This window comes from Caretta caretta, chromosome 3 (genome assembly GCF_965140235.1).
Source record: "Caretta caretta isolate rCarCar2 chromosome 3, rCarCar1.hap1, whole genome shotgun sequence".
In the NCBI taxonomy this organism is placed as follows: domain Eukaryota; kingdom Metazoa; phylum Chordata; order Testudines; family Cheloniidae; genus Caretta; species Caretta caretta.
The window spans coordinates 194,588,768-194,606,356 of record NC_134208.1 but is presented as its reverse complement, the minus strand read 5'-3'; the positions used below and the strand labels follow the sequence as shown (position 1 = coordinate 194,606,356).

The 17,589-nt window shown below is 42.1% G+C and overlaps 1 long non-coding RNA gene across 2 annotated transcripts; it reads right to left on the bottom strand.

Annotated features, from left to right (window-relative positions):
- Positions 1-6,884: 6,884 nt before the first annotated feature.
- On the bottom strand, positions 6,885-17,196 carry LOC125633532 (uncharacterized). 2 transcript variants are annotated; one of them, XR_012667860.1, is made up of 3 exons: positions 16,374-17,196; positions 15,426-15,594; positions 6,885-8,842 (listed from the first exon to the last, which is right to left on the bottom strand). It is a non-coding gene; the product is annotated as an uncharacterized LOC125633532 (long non-coding RNA). The 2 variants fall into 2 exon arrangements; XR_012667859.1 differs by lacking the exon at positions 16,374-17,196 and having other exon boundaries at positions 15,426-16,367.
- Between the last annotated feature and the right edge of the window lie 393 nt (positions 17,197-17,589).

The following is a 17,589-nucleotide window of genomic DNA, read 5'->3' as shown; positions in this document are numbered from 1 at the left end:
TCTCGTTTTGAGACGAGGAAACGGAGGTACAGAGAAGTTGTGACTTGCCCATGGTCACACAGCAATTCACTGGCAGAGCAGGAACTGAATCCAGAGCTCCTGACTCAGTCACATCCCCCAGCTGTTTGACACAAGTCACTCCCAATTTGGTAGCCTTTAACTGAGATCTTGATGAGTAGAGATGTTCATAAGTGATGGAGCTCTGATGGCATAGCATTGCTTCAGGTCTTTGATTTATACATTACCAGAGTTCAAAGGCCAAAACCTATTCCAAAGGAAGCCATGGGCAAAGCGCCCCTTAACTTCAATGGCAGAAGGATCAGGCTCCAATGGATTACAAGTCAGAGACCATGTATGATGATAAACTCTTGCAGCCAAGCACATGTACAAAATGCAGTGTAGTTTAGAGGTATTTCCTCACTCTGACTTCAAAGCTTTACAAGCCCCAAGTCTTTAAATTAATTTTTTTTTCTCTTGCATCAAATCTCTCTTTTCAAAGCACAATGAAGACATTTTATTACAATGTACTATATGTATTTCAGTGGGGGCAGCTACAGTATTTCTTCTCTATCATCACTAGTAAAAGGATTTATTTTTAGTAAAATGTAATACTTTTGATATGTAATGTGCCAAAAAAGAACTATATAATTAAAAGTGGGATTAGACAGAAAGATGAGATGTAAGGCAGATAATTAGTGAACTGTTTTAATTAGAATGTGCCTTTAAATCCCATAATAACTTCTATTATGAAAGGGACATCTTTTGGTTAACTAATATTTCCTTTAATTAGATATTTTTCCTCTTCCATTTGCTATGGAAAGTTTGAGTTGAGTGATTTCACCTTAAAATCACAATGTTGCAAAACTGACTGCGGGTCTGAGCATTTTCTACTCCAAATCACCTTTGTTTAGGAATAAAATCCAGGTTCATTTTTTAAATTTACAGAGAAGCTGTTACCACTAAGTTTATCAAGACCCTTTTCTCCCACCCTTTGTTCCAATTAACCCTGACAGTGAAGTTAAGAAAGATTTTCACTGTTGTAATAATAGCATTTAGATGAGATTTTATTCATTTGAAATGCATGCAAACCAAACTGATGCAGAAATCCTATCTATGAAATAAAAATACACTGCAAGATGATTGAAAGGATGTAGAGCTGTAGCAGGGGACTGTTCTGACAGCTGTTGTAGATAAACAGAAACCAGCAAGCCTCTCTAAAATGATAGCCTTACTGCCATTTCTCTGCTCTCTCAGCCTCTCCAGTGGGGACTAGACAGGGACAGACACTGGTCCTGATCCTTCTCTCATTTACAGTGATGTAAACTAGCAACAACTCCACTGAAATCAATCGTGGTACATTGGTATAAAACGTGTGAGAGGGAAAGGATAATCAGGTCCATTAACTTCACCTGAGCAGCAGTGATATGGTGGAGAGCTCTGAAATCTGAGCCTTGGAGTTAGGGCAACGTTTCAGTGTTTTGCAAGCACTGGGTCTAACATAACTGCTGTTAGAAAACATTAGCAAGAAGAGGGGTCAATGCATTTTGGGAAAGGGGCTTGCAGTAATAGCAGCAAGAGAGCGGCAGCCATATAAACAGAATCAAGGGAGAGAGGGCAGTTTATGAAAATAGGAGCCGCTCTGTTTTTAATCCTGAAATCTTAGAGGTTGAGAAAGATGGGAGGAAACTGGAAGATCTTAGCTGGAATATAACACCCAGGGGCGGCTTTGTGATATTTCAAAGAGTAAGAGAGAAAGGCAGGGGGGGAACTCACTAGATGAAGCACAAATTTTATTTCATATAGCTGCTGTTTTTTTGTGGATCCCCTTCTGAGGAGCCTAGCTCTCCCCAGTCATTGTATAAGGGGTCTAGGTACCTAGCCCAGGCTTTGGGAATCCAAGTGATTTTCTAGGTACCTAAAAATTAATGGTGGCGCTCTCAGTTTCTTTGTTAAACTAGCCCCCAGTCTTCAGGTACCTCAGCCTGTAAAACAGCACTTCCCTACCTCACAGGGGTATTGTGAGGATAAGTGCATTACAATTTGTGAGATACCACAGTGCTGTGGGCTGTATAAGTATTTAAAATAAATAACCCAATAGCATTTTTAATCTCTAATGTGTGACTCTCTGAAAAAAAATAAAAATTTGTGGTGAACAAACAAAACAGATGCTGCTGTAGTATAACTAGGTATTTTAACCATTTGTGTCAGCGGAACTAAATTACAGGCTCAACAGAAAAGGATAAAGCAAACAAAAAGAAAATATTTAAACAAATGTAAGCTAGTCCCTCCTGGGGGTAAGAAGCTGAAAGCAATTGAGGAAGGATCCTTGGTAAAAGGCCAGAAAACGAAGGCCTATGAATGCAACTGGAAAACAACAGAAAAATGTGTAGCTCCCATCCATATGAATTGGAGAGGACGGGGGGGAAGAAACGAACTGCTGGCTAACTGTGATAAAAAGCCAAAAGGTGTCAAAAGTCAAAATAACTGACCATAGAAAAGAGAAACAATAACAATCTAGTGATCACACAATCAGATAACAAATATAAAGGACGTTTATGAGGACAGCTAGCAGGCCAGGAACAAGGAGCTTCCAGACCGGTTAATGCAGATGTAGCTTTAATGTGTGAGTGAGTGTGCATGTGTGATGTATATGTGAGTGAGCGTGTGTGATGCATGTGTGTATGTGGGATACTGGACCTTCAAACTTTTTTTAAAAATGATGGAACATTATGTACTTAGTACATAAGCTACACCATTTTCTAATCTCTCTCATTTTGTTTTTTCTAAAACAGAAATTCTTCAAACCTGTCAAAGACAGGACTTGTCCTCATTGAAGACAAGTTTAAGACAAGCTTGAAGTTTACACAAAATATACATTTGTGACTGATCCAAACACCTCCTCAAATAAAATTGTGAAAAAGCCCCCCTCATTCCATCCCTTACTCAAAAGAGAATTTGATCAAACTTATTCCTATATAGCTGTAAGCGCCTAAAATGTTAAAGGTCAAGGTGTTGCGGGGGGGAGTACATTTGGGGTTGAAACTTCTCGGGTTTATCTTTAGCAATTTTTATTGACCTTATGAAAGCAATTTCTCAAATATAAATATAGTATAGTATCCCAATACTGTCATATAGAAAAATTCTCTCCAATCCAAAGACTGTCCACTTTGGAGTTTAACACAGCCATCTGAACCAGTTTTCCACAGGATTTAAAACAAGTTCAAACTAAATTAGTTTAAACACAATTACTGAACCTGATTGTCAGAGCACCAACAACTCCTATGGACTTCAGCTGGAATTTTTGGAGCTTAAAACCTCTGGAGCAGCTTGGCTAGTCTGGCTGGCACAGTTTCTACATATGGGTCTTGTCTAAAAAGAAACATGCAAACACAATGTGGACACTCCTTTTGTGTGTGTGTGTAAACCAGATTTATTTAAGTGTAGCTTAAATTGATTACAATATTTTGGCACCATTCATGCTGGCCAACCCAACCACATGTAAACTGGTTGAAATTTAATTGCTTTAAAACCATGTTTAAAACTAATTGAGGCAACATGATTCCCAGCCCAGTGTAGAGAGATGCTAAATGTGAGTATCTTATCAACATAGAGGAAGAGTCACCAAGTACCTCCAACATGATGCAGAGGAACTTCAAAGTAAAATTAGTAGGCAACAGATCCAAGGGAAAATATGAGTGAGGAAGACTTTCTAAACAAAATCTAAATTAAGAAAAGAGACAGGCAGGTAAGAAGTGCTTTAGAACAAGGGTTCCCAAACCGTGGGCCGCGGCCCACAGTCCCAGATGGTCCGCTGACGCAACTGCATTCTCCAGACAAGCTTTTAGTAAATCTTTAACTCCACGTGACTCCTGTGATGTAAGTAAAAGCTATATAAATATAATGTCCTGAGCTGCATATGTTGGACAGAGTATAGAAGAAACTTCATTTTATTTATTTATTAAAAAGCAAGTGCAATATATCAAGATTAATTCTCGCAAGTACAACAGTGCGTTTCACTGCAAGGTAACCTAGCAACATACACACAGTCAGCCATTTACAACTGTAAAAAACAGCAAGCAGTATTTCAGTCTGACATGGATGGATTTATTTTTCGAAAACGAGAAGGGTGCACTGGTGGAGAAGATAATGAAAGTCCTGGCCCATCTACAGCTACATGAAATGAGGAGCCAAAAAAATAAAGTGGTAAGAAAATATGATGACACATACTTGAAGTTTGGATTCTCCTTTACCAGATCAGATGAGTACCCATTGCCTCAGTGTGTGATAATATAACTGTTTGTTTTATATTATTAGTGACAATATTTCATTCTTTTCTAACTAGTAGAGAGTAGGTTTGGGTCTTTAGTTACACAGCACAGAAATTCAGATTGTTACACTAAAATAATGGAAAACCCAACGTAGTGTTCAAAGCTGGACAACTATTTTGTTTCAAAATGAACAAACAACACAATGTGTTTTTTAACAATTTTGTTAACATTGTTGTGTTGCTTATTGTTCAGTTTTACGTATTGTGTTTTCCCTGTTTGAATGCCACATTTTGCTCTCAACATTATTTTAAAGTGTAGTTTTATTAAAATTGTCTGGTTTCAAAGATCTTGAAGCATTTCTTTGAGTGCATATTGCTAGGGTTTTCCATCATTACAATTGTTTACATTAAAAGGAAAAGGAAACATGTACATTGTTTGTTTATAGTTTATATGTATGTAATAATTTTCCTCAAGAAGTGTTAATAGTGGGCCACAGTGCCTATTGCAGCTGCACAGATGGGCCTCAGGGAAAAAACTTTGGGAACCCCTGCCTTAGAAAACAAACTGGAGAAAGGACAGAGGGAAAGGAATAAAAGAGCAGCAATTAACAACGTTTAAAAAAAGATTTCTCTGTAAACTGTAAATAAATATAAAGTACACTAAATAAGAAAAGCTGCTTTAAGAATTAGAGGCTGTTATTCAGTACGTCACGTCCACATGCCATAGCATGTCCACTGTGAATAAAATGTGAAGCAACTCGAATGTCAGTTAAATCCACTGAGCAAAGACAATAGGGGATAGGTATGTAGATAGAGACCAAACAGGGCTATCCTATGCAGGAGGTTAACACCCAGAGTGGGATGGAGATGGAAAAGTAAGTTGTCATCTAGGTAGACTCGAACCTCGGGAAAGAGGTGGACCATTTAGTCTCAATAGCTGCATTAGATATGCCATCGTCAACCAAAAAGAGAAGGATGAGACTTGGAGAGCCAAAGAGAGATCTGTAGCCCCTACAGTCAAGAGGCAAGTACTGAAAGGGACCCACCAGAAAGAAATAGGCAGGTAATCTGCACTGCTGACTCCTCAGTTAGGAGCCTGGCCCAAGACACCTTTGGGCAGATAAAGAACACAAGATGGTAATCTGCTTCCCAACCCAAGTACCTGGGCAAAGGAGGCCACAACAAGGCTATCCTGTTGACTGTTAGGGAATTTCCACTGACTATAGCCCCAATATGATCAAAGCCCCAGTGACGTGCAAGTACTCAGACATATACTTGGCTTAATGCACATGAGAAGCCCCTTTGCTTTCATTAGGACTCAGGGTATTTCTATCCAGCAACTAGATGCCCGTGGTTGGCAAGTGCCAGCCAACTCAGGCACGTGGGACTCAGGTTGCAGGGCTGTTTCATTGCTGTGTAGATTGCTGTGCAGGGCTGTTTCATTGCTGGGCTCGGGCTGGAGCCCGGGCTCTAGGAGCCTGTGGGATGGGAGGGTCCCAGAGCTCAAGCTCCATCCCGAGCCTGGAAGTCTACCTGGCAATGAAACAGCCCCACAGCCAGGAGTGCTGGAATGGGGGGGGCCTGGATGCCTTGCCCCCATCACTTTTAAACATGGGAAGGCTATGGGCTCCCACTTTTTACCAGCCGTAAGGGGGAGAGGAGCAAGCATCAGGGCGGAGTCTTGGGGGGGAAAGGCGGCATGAGGGCAGGGCCTCAGGGAACTGGGGGAGTGGGGAGGGCTCAGAGGGAAGAGACATTGCACGGCGTGGGGCCACGGTTCAGGCACCCCCCCACACACACACTTTTCGGGAGCTTCTGACACTTCTGCCCACAGCCCAAGCCCAAGTCAGCTGGCACAGGCCAGCTGCAGGTTTTCCTTTGCTGTGTAGACATATCCTGACTTAAATTTCAGCATCTGTGTAAGTCGTTGCAGAACTGTGGCTGTGATGAGCATAATAGAAACTCTTAAAAATAATGTGACATAGCAACTGAAAAGCCTAATTCAGCTGCATAGCAAAGCAGCATCTAATGGAACAGTGCCTCTCTATTTGACTGTGGTGTAATTGCCCCTGGAATATTTCATTTAGTTCTGGTACAGTTACATTTGTAATACAGAGAGACCCTGTCAAGGTTCCTTCCCCACTCTGAACGCTAGGGTACAGATGTGGGGACCTGCATGAAAACCTCCTAAACTTACTTTTACCAGCTTAGGCTAAAACTTCCCCAAGGTACAAACTATTTTACCCTTTGCCCTTGGACTTTTGCTGCCACCACCAAATGTCTAACCGGTATTATTATTATTATTAGGAAAGAGCCTGTTTGGAAACATCTTTCCCCCAAAAATCCTCCCTTACCTTTACGCCCCCTTTCCTGGGGAAGGCTTGATAAAAATCCTCACCAATTTGCATAAGTGACCACAGACCCAAACCCTTGGATCTTAAGAACAATGGAAAAGCATTCCATTTCTTAAAAGAAGAATTTTAATAGAAGAAAAAGTAAAAAGAATCACCTCTGTAAAATCAGGATGGTAAATACCTTAGAGGGTAATTAGATTCAAAACATAGAGAATCCCTCTAGGCAAAACCTGAAGTTACAAAAAGACACAAAAACAGGAATATCCATTCCATTCAGCACAGTTTATTTTCTCAGCCATTTAAAGAAATCATAAATCTAACACATATCTAGCTAGATTACTTACTAAGTTCTTAGACTCCATTCCTGTTCTGTCCCCGACAAAAGCATCACACAGACAGACAGAGAGGCTTTGTTTTTCCCTCCCCCCAGCTTTTGAAAGTATCTTGTCTCCTCATTGGTCATTTTGGTCAGGTGCCAGCGAGGTTATCCTAGCTTCTTAACCCTTTACAGGTGAAAGGGTTTTTCCTCTGCCCACAGGAGGGATTTTAAAGGTTTTTACCCTTCCCTTTATATTTATGACAGACCCTAAAACACATTTTGATTAAAAACTGATTAACACAGGTTGACCCCATTGATGATAGCTGGGCAGTTATAGTTCAGGCCCATCTGTAGCTATAAGATTAGGCCACCATTGAATTTGACAGACATTGTCAAACTTGGTAGTTTTCTAACAGAAACAGGGCCAAAAATAATTAGGGAGCTGGAGGAGGAAACCTAATTTGGTCCTAAAAACCAGCCAAAGTGGGGACTGGAAACCATCTATAAATATTGGAAGGGTGTGAGGAGGTGTATGCCTAGGGTGGTAAAAGGGAGAGTAGTTAGAAGTAAAGACTTCCTGACAGTCTGGCCCAGATTTGTAAAGGTATTTAGGCGTAAGAGCCTAAATATCATGTTCAAAAGGTATTTAGGTACTTAGGAGTCTAAATGCCATTGTGGATGGCATTTAGACTCCTAAGCACCTAAATCCCTTTTGAACATGATATTTAGGCTTCTCACTCAGTTTGATGTTGTGGTGCTGAGCACAGCAGTGCCTAAATAGCTTTTAATAATCTGAGCCTAAAACAGGTTGGGGAATAATCTCCCTCAGGAAGTGATGAAAACCTCATCAGCAGAATATTTAATAAGTGACTGGACAAAGCACTAGTAAATGCTGGGAAACAATCCTGCATTAGCAGGGAGTTGAGCTGGTTGCTCTACTAGGTATTTCTATGATTCCAAGTAGATCTGTCCACTTCCAGATTTTGGGAAGTTTGAATACAGCTCTGATCTGAGATCTATGCTTCCTGGCTTGGCTCCGTTTCTAAGTCTATGGTTAGAAACAGATAGTGAACGTTTTCTGTAAAATGCAATTATAATACTTTTTGAATGAAGCCAGCATAACCAGAGTAAAATATTATAGGTAAACTGAATAGTCTACAATAGAGTAAACTGAAAGCGAACACACTTCCGAGGTGTTTCTTTGTAGAATCTTCCCATTCTGTTACCCTTTCTCACCCGCTGAATGACAGGGTTTTTTGTAATTTTTAAATGAAACAATCATCACTGTTATCTTGTGGTGTTCTCTTAATCACAAACTAAATCAGGCCTTTGAAATCTCTTGCTGTAAGCCTCTGTGCTTGGTGCGAACAGTTGATTCCTACACATGGATCTGGCCCCTTGAACTATAACAAGGACAATGTGGTTTAATAGCCAGAGTTAAAACTGCAAACCTTGCCTGCCCGGATGGCTTAGTGGCTATGGAGGAGGCAACATTGCTTCCATGCGGGAGGCCCAGGGCTTGGGAGCCGGCTCCTGGGGCTGGGGGCCTCTCAGAGGGAACACTACTCTGCTCAGAGGAAAGTGCAGCTTTCACCGCCTGCCCCCCTCCCTCTCGCAGCTGCTGCCTTGGGGAACTGGCCTTGCAGCCTTGGTGCAGGAGGCCGCCTTTCCTTCCAAGCCACAAGGGTGACTGCAGCTGCGTGTGCTCAAGTAAGTGGGGAGGAATGAAAGGGGGTGGGGTTCTGTACAATTAGTCCGCCCCGTAGGGAAAAATGCTGCTGAAATCCTTGTGTCCCCAGGCTAGGACTGGCCCTGTGTTCTGGGACGATGAGGCGCGCATGGTGTACACTCTGCTCTCTTGCAGGGAAGGATGAGGGAGAAACCTCAGCTTGGACAACTCTCCTGCAAAGAAAAGAAAATAATTAACAAGCAGGCTTTTAACTGATCTTTAGAATAGCATACGCTTTTTTTTAGCAGCCACAATTTCTTGAAAAATTCTCCTAAGGGGACTCAGATATAGATAGGCACACACACATACACCCTGATACATAGGCATACGCACGCTCACAAGTACACAGACTGAGACACACACAGGTACAGAAGTTGGCCAAATAAAGGATATTACCTCGGCTACTTTGTCTCTCTCATTTCCTGGGACCAACAGAGCTACATCCACACTGCCAACACACCTCCAGAAACATATACACAGTGTCACCCTCAGGACACACCCCCTCAGACACTGGCTCTCACATACACACAATTCCAGGATTGGGTTGAAAGGAGCTACTCAGAGATCAGTCATTTGTGCACCACCCATAATGCAGCGCACTGGGGGAAAAGCGAGTGAAAAAAAAATTTTTTTTTTTGCAGCCCTTTTCCTTCCAGGAGGATAGTTTGCAGATGGGAAAGACAGAGGTTGAAATAGCTTCGCAGCTCCATTTAATAAAGTCAGTAGGCAAGGATGCAAAAGCCTGTGATCATGTACCCACAGATGCTGGAGAAAGCGACACACTGGACTGAAATTGCGCCTTCTCGTCAAGGCGCGGGGCGGGCTGGGGAGACATTGGTAAGCGCTTCCTCCGGGCGGGTGCTCCTGGCGCAGACCCCTGGCAGGGTTGCCTGGAGCCCCGCTCCTTTGGTAGCGCGTCTCCTCTTTCACACGCGGACACATGCCCTTTCTCTCTCCCCTGGCTCTGCTCTCCAGGTGGCGACCAATTCCCAGCCCGCCCGCCGCGGGGTGAGACGTGTCCCCGGCGCTGGCTACACGCGACGCTCGCCTCTGGCTTCAGCCCCGGTGCCGCTGCCTGACTCGCCTTCACTTTTCACCTCGGGGCTGCGTCCCGGGGCGGCAGACAGCACAGGCGGCCGGTACCTGCCGGAGGGACTCGCGCTCATTCGCACGTTTTCCACGCGGCCCTAGTCCCATTAGCACACCTGACACAACAGCGCCGGCGACGCGGGGCCTCTCGCTGCGGCCGCGGCGCGGGCTGCCGCTGAGAGCGGGCTGCGGGCTGGTTTTCATGGCGAGGAGACGGAGGCAGCCGGGGCAGAGGCGGGCCAGGGGCCCGCACGTGCCTGGCCCCGAGCTCTAGGTGCCGTTCGGACACGCTGGGCCGGGGAAGCGGTCGCAAAGCGGGGCCGTTCCGCTCCGGGCGGACGGTGTCAGGAGCGTCTCTGTTGGCTTGTTGTGCGAACGGGAACAAAGCCCAGCGAGTGACCAGTGAGAGGGCATAGAAACACACTGCCCGCCCCCGCGGCGTCCCGCCGGCCCCACCGCCAGCCTGCGGGCTCTGGAGCAATCCGGAGTCAGGATGGAAGTTCTCCTCCTTTGGCGGCTGGAGTGACCCCGCGTGCTGCTTGCAAGCGATCAGGAGTAAGGGCGGAGTAAAGCTGTCTGGGGTAGCTCTTCATAAAACCTGGGGGGGGGGTTGTATCCACCCAGCAGCGATAGTTCTCACTCATACCCCCCCCCCACACACACACACACACATCACAGGACAGAGAGGACCCGAGCTGGGGTGTGCTATGGAAAGCGAGGGTCTGTGTAACACACAAACACGCTCACACACATCGGCCGTTGAAGGCAAGAGCCCCGTTAGCCTGCTCAGCGGCGTCAGGCCTTTGAGCTAGGGAGAGGGGAGCCCGAAAGAGACACCCCTCTCCCTCCTCCAATTCACCCTGCTGGAGAGAGACAAACCGGGAAGCTCGAACCAGAAGAGGATGGTTTAAAAACAAACGAACAGCCAAGGGCGGAGCGGGAAGGCTTCTCCTTGGGGCAGCAGGGTTTGCCTGCGTTTAGCCAGGCGTCAGACGGTGCAGCGCCGTAGCGAAACCTAGCAGGAGAGAGGGGTGGGGGGGATTTGCCTCTGAATTGGTCACCAGGAAAGCCATCCTGCGTGAAGTTCGAGCTGCTCTGTAATGTTGGTCCATGTCCGGAGTCATTCGTTTTAGATGGGCACAATAGCTAGCGTCTGTATGTACTTATCTGGTACGTTGTAACCCCCTTAAGGTAGCATTTATCCAAACCAACCACTGTAGAAAGTGATCTCTCAGATAATTCTTCTAGGTCCCCGCAGGTAAAACTAGTTATTTGGAGTAGTTTGGGGTTGTTGGTTTTTAGTTTCAAACAAGACCAAGTATTCACAAAACATTGCTTGATTCGTACAATATGTTAATACATAGCTGAATATCTTAACGATTTTTTTTGTTATTTATGCTTGAGTTTACCTATATGTATGATTTGCAGAATCCCTATGCACTAATGAAAACTAAACATGCAACATCCAAAAAGCCTACATTTCATATTTCTTCCTAAAGTTTAACTGCTCGCAATTCCTGATTTAGTTATTTAATTGCATTTTTCATCAGTATTATAGGTAATCTGAAATATGTCTGAACTGTATTCGCTAGACAAGCTGAATACCATGAGTTAATATGAAAGAAATTATATGTTAAATTTGTCTCTAAGCAAACACAGCATTTAAGGGTCTAACAAAATACACTGATTTTACTATAGTACAACTGAGATTATGAAATACCAGTTTTCCATGGCTGGTGGCTTCAAAATTGTGTTTATTTGTTAATGGATAATTTGAATGAGGCTTGTAGTAGTTCACAAATACTTTCATATTGATGTACAAGGATGGACATACTGTGCTAAGCGTTCAATATGCGCACAGGGTAATTGCATTTCTATTTTGTCTAGTGTAAAAAAAACCTTGCATCGCTAATAAAGTTCAAATCTGTATGAAAAGCTTTTCTTTGAGTGACAGCACTATGTGAGCAGACGAATTCAGAATAACAACTTTTCACAGTGATAGTGGGAAACGATTACCTTCCACTTCTGCAAGTGACTGCAAAGCAAGATATCTATAGTTCTTGGTCTAATGCAAGTGGTTAAAGGTTTCCTTACAGCTCTGTTTAGCATATTTTAAGGTCTCTACAGTGTGTGTGTGTGTGTATATATACAAACACACACATATACATGCATAAATAAAAATTGCTTATTTAACCAGATTTATGGTCATAATGTTCTAAAACTCACTTTGACTCCGAATTTTTATCTAAACGTACACTATTTTATTAAATGCAATAAGGATTTTAATTTCAATAAATCTTTGTACTAAGCATTTCCAAATCCATCTGCAAAAGTCTGTGTAGCTTTTGCAACATCTCCTTTGCTTGACTTTTTAAAACAGCTTCCTATATAGGCTAAAGAACAGAGAACCAAAAGTGTATACTGCAAGTTTAAGAGGAAATTATCCAACTTCTGCTGCATGTATCTCAGAGCATCCGACAGGGAGTCCCGCAGCACTTTTACAGGCAGCTGATTACGAAATGAAAGCAGTAACGCGCATGGTTTTTATCCCTTGCAATCACATAAGAAATAATGCACTACTCACCTAAACGTCCATATCTCCCTCCCCCCACAAACAATTTTAATTATTTTTAAATGTAATTTGCTCTCCGTTGGTACTAATCTGTGGCGCTCAGTGTTGCTTAGAAGTGAAAGAATTTCTTTTACATTGGGATAAGCTACAGCACTTTAATTCATAATAATTCTAAAACTGAAGGATTTACCAATATTTATCCTCATTTTTTCTATCACTCACCTTTATCTAAATGTTTAAGACCGTCTCACACATATAAACTCAAACCGTCTTTCTGGGGTCACCCTTAATGCAATTGATTGAGTGTAGTTCATGAAACAATAAAATCTTCAGCCGTTAAACCTGGAGTATAAAAGTTTTTTATATAGAAATATGTAACTTAATCTATAGATCTCGCATTCGGGTCCACTTTTCTTTCCTTCATCTTCAATTTTGACGCCACGCCCCTCCAAACAGGCACACCATCCTCTCCGTAAATGTACTTTTATCCAAAAGAAAGTTTAAGTAAATTATGGCTGTAGTTTTTTCATTGTCCAGTAGACGGCACAAAAGCTCAAGTCTTCAAATGCAAAACAATCGACCAGATTATTTTTAATTAAGCAACCAGAGTTTTTTTTTACCCAGCGATTTTTGTATTAAGCGAGAAGTATAGCAACATAAACGACAAAGCAACGAGTCTTTGAAATAGAGTTATAGTAAAAAAAAGTTAGGCAGCTAAACAAAATACTACTACTAATAACTCAAATAAGAAATAACTGATCATCCAAAACATAATTGTGGACTTCTTACAGGTTGCAATTTAAAATACACCAGATTGATTTGTAGCTACTTAACATTAACTATCGTTTGATCCTGTGCAAATATAATATTGTGAAGTGGATCTTTTTACTTTTCACAAATGCAAATTTTGTGACTTCAGTCTTTCATTCTATCACGTTGAATTGTCATGTGAATGTTAAAATACTAACGTACGGTATAGCATAGGCTAAAACAGATCAGACCTTACTCCTAATGCTCTTTGGAATCCGTCACTACAGACGAGTTTTATAAAAAAGGCATGCTTACCTCTAGATCTGAGGGCGACTTTTCCGAGATCTAAAACCCTTTGTAATTGGACACATTTTTGGTTCTGAAAGGTTCCCACGTTGCTGTCACTCTACATTCACTACTTATGCAGAAGTTTAAGTGACAAAAGCCAAGGCTAGTAACTCATTTCTCAGTTAATTTATTAAAAATTTACAACAGTGTTTAGAAAGTTTTACGTCAACCGTAAATTTTATTATGAATATTTTATTAAGCCCGCCATTTAATTAATAAAAGACCTCTATAATTTCTGAAAGTGTCAGAACTGGTAATTATGTTAAATAGTGTAGTGCCCCCCTCCTTCATTTTACTCCTCCCCTCAAGTTCCATGCTACTCTAAAGAGCTGAAATAGAAAAGTCTAATGAAATCAGTTCTTTCCTTCGCAAAGTGCATTTCTACCATTATTCATTCAGACTGTTTACTGAATACAGTGACTTGACTATTTTGTCTCTGACTGTTGGATAGCACAAGCTGACCTCTGGTTGACTCCTAACTGGACCAGGCGTTCTTTGTTTTCTGAAGCAGAATCCAGTAAACAAACCTCCATGAACCACAGTTTTACTTGCACATGGGCACTTGATTCACATCTTCACTTAATCCCCTCCAGTTAACCTCCTTTTATTATCACCTTTTCAGATTTTGCCCTTTAATAGATCTTTAAATAGTTCTTCACCTTTCTCACAGCCATTCATTAGGCTTTGACTTTTTGGTATCTTGACTCATATCACTTGAAACTCTTATCTGCCACATTCCTTTATTATCTCTCTACTGCATTTAAAATCTGTTTTCTTCGGGGATTTTGACCTTATTTGAATTTTTAAATGTAAATATTAATGGAGAAGGAGTATGTATTGTTGTTGATTTTTTCCCAACTGCAAGCCCCTTCCCGTCAAACTATAAAAAGTCATCAGAAAACTAGTACTCATTTTAATGCTATTAGGTAAAATTAATTATGTACTTAAGCTAGGAAATGCAGACTGATTTAAAGTCTTATTTATTATATGATAAGCAAATATATACAAATTCCACTTAATGGAGGACTTTCTTCATCATTTTCCTCTGAATCATCATCTGAACTTTGAGACCTCTCCTTCTACCTCATGTGAAAGGCCTTCGCTTATACAAGTTCAAATTGCAAATTCTGAGGTGAAGAATAAGTAAAATGATTATCGCCGTGGCATCACAGAAGTAGTGAAGACAAAGCTCCAAAGCAAAACACGTCTTCTTAAATGCTAAATCTGTTAAACACAGTTACAAGGAAAAAGCGAAAGTCAAGATCTACATCCAGGAGGCAATTCTGCCTATTTTCTGTCTAATTGCACATTTCGCTGTAAAATTCGAGGGACGCCCACAGCTTCTTTTCCATAGTACAATGGCAAGTGTAAATGGGTTCCCGCAACAAATAGCAATCAGACCCCTAGTTTTGGCAAAAAATAGCTACATTTCCTAAAAAGGCAGTAGTTGGGAATGTGTGCGTCGCTGTAGTCACAGAACACATAAATGTCGTTGGTAGTTTACTAAGATAGTGTGGAACTGTCCGTTTACTTTTCCCTTTTAATAGATGATTAATTGCTGCCTGGTTAGTCTTTTTATGGCCAGTAGATTGCAACTCGAGACGTCCTCAGTGCAATTTCTCGCAGCAAGCCCCAACAGTAATAACTGTTTGCTAATTGTAAAATCCTTATCCAGAATGAGGTTTGGGCAAACAATTTGTACTACTGTAATTACATTGTAAAAGTGTTCTAGCCCCGATTGTTCTGAATTATTCTCATAAAGGCCTGGTAGTGACGCTGGATTTAAGATTTAAAGCTTTTTTATTTTTGAGAGGCATTGCATTTCTGGAATTTAAACTGTATCCTCCTTTGGAAGGAACCTGTAAGACAGGGAATCGCTTCTGAATTCAGTCTCTGAGTTAAATAAATATAGAAATCAAACATACGTCTGTTAAGAGCACAACAAATACTTCCCAATACTGAGAAGAGGAAGGGTTAGGGTATTAAAATAGTCTTACCTGAAAAGTCTTTATATTCATCGCTGGCAAAGAAGGTTTGTCCTACAGCAAAGGGGGGGAAATCGAAACTGGTTTTCTTGAGGTTTGAAATGTCACGGGAAGAGATGGACTAAAGAGTATCTGCACGCTTCAAATTGTTCTGATCTGTCTCCTCCATGGTCCCTCAAAGCTGTTAAAAAGCAGCTTTACCCAAGTGCATTTCACAGTAATTTCTATTTTGTAGATTTTACTCGGATAACCCGCCCCATGCAGCTCATTTAAGGATCGTTGAGCCCTATGTGTGAATATTTTAATGTTTGATTTGGCACTTTTTTCCCACCCTACTGAACTGATCTGATCGATGACAGATCTTTCCTTTCTGAGACAAATTTGAAACACCTAGCCGGCGGATCATTTGAATAATCACACAGGTAGAATATGAAACAACTGCACTCTCCTGCAGAGAAAAGAAACGGTTTAGGGAATACTAGAGCTCTCTCAATAGCAATCCCTATAAAAATACTGTTTTATTTTGCGTCGTCGCTGCAATTACTGCTTCAGAAAAGTTCTTGGTTTTGGTTTGTTTTTTAAAGTGAGTTTAAACTGTTTTGCCCCCTAAAATATACTTTAAGAGAAGATTTAGATCGCAGGCAGGGATTATGTTGATGCTGGGAATTCCGTCTGTTAACATTACATTTCAGACTTTGGCCTGGCAGAAATCGTATGTGATTTGTCTCTGTTTAAGACTTACTGCCTGAGCATCCCAAAAGCAAACATAAAATTGCCATAATAATAAATCATAAGCATAGAGTTCTTTTTTTTAATCGAGAAATTGAAAGAAATCAGACTATTTCCTGGTAAACACTAACGAGAAGACCACTTCTTAGTGATCGTTCTTACTATTTCAGGTTCTGCTGTTAAGTCAAAAATTGCAGCTGGAATGCCGCAGGAAAAAGTGATCGTCCTTACCCCAAACAATCAAAAGTACGGTCATTACATGACGTGTATGGACCACTGCATGCAAGGAACACTGCTGAAGATGCCTCGGGTTCACAAACGTGTGTGTTGTAAACAGTAAACGCTGGCACTGAATGCTTTGCTGTGTCAGTATAAGCTGTCAGCCTGCTGAGTTCACATATCAAGCTCCGTAACATCGTGTTGACATAAATATGTCGTACCTTAACTTTTTAAAAGTACTTTTCTTTGCCTCTCTCTCTCTCTCTCCCTGTATATATAGAGAGAGAAAGAGAGAGAGTGAAGGGTGTCTTTTATTCCCCTTGCAGGGTATGTTTATGTCTGCCCCTAGGCAGCAGCTTGTACTATGGCTAAGCAGAACAAGTGAGCAATCTTTCTGCTTTGGAGAACTTAGCCTCTCTGTTCCGAGGGAGAGTTTTTTGGCACTCCCCGCAGATCGAAGCTCCCTGCTGATCGATTATTTGATAATTGATTTTCCCCTCCACCAATGCACGGCTGGCTTTCGAAGACAAGCTCCTGATTGGCCTGCGGCTCCTCCACTGCTGCCTACTGAGATTTGGGTGAGCTCATTTTCCAACATACCGCAGGGGGAGTTTTCTGAGAGGCTTGGGGGAGGGGGAAGAGAGAGAGCGAGAGCGAGAGAGAGAGAGAGAGGGGAAAAAAAAAAAAACCCGTCTCACGGATCTCTGCTCTGAAAGATGTTGCATATTTGAATCAACTACTGTCTGTGTGGAACATCTGCTCAGAGTTACATGGGCACCGAATAAATTCTAGCAAATGAGCCCGGCTCATCCGAAGTGCGTTTTGGTGCTTTCGTTCTAAACCTCAACTTCGCTCTAATAGATTTACTTTCGTTGCGGGGAGTTAGCTGCGGGGGGGGGGGGAAGACTGCTTGCTCTGGATACAAAAAAGGATGAAAGTCCTCCGGTGGGGGGGAGGGAGGGGAGGAAAGAGATTGCTGATCCTTTAGAGCGCTGCCGTATAGCGAGGGTGTAAATACAAAGTAACCATTGCTATTAGACAAAGGAAATGGCCATTACACTCCGAGACGGCTAGGCAGAAGTGGCGTGGATTGCTGCGTATGACACGAGCTGAGCGCGCGAGAGAACATATAACAGACAGCTCTCCTGCGTTCTGTCTTCCTGCCCTTGATCTTGCCAATCACTTCGGTAATAGTATTCGCAATAAAAACAAGCCAGTGTCCAGAAGC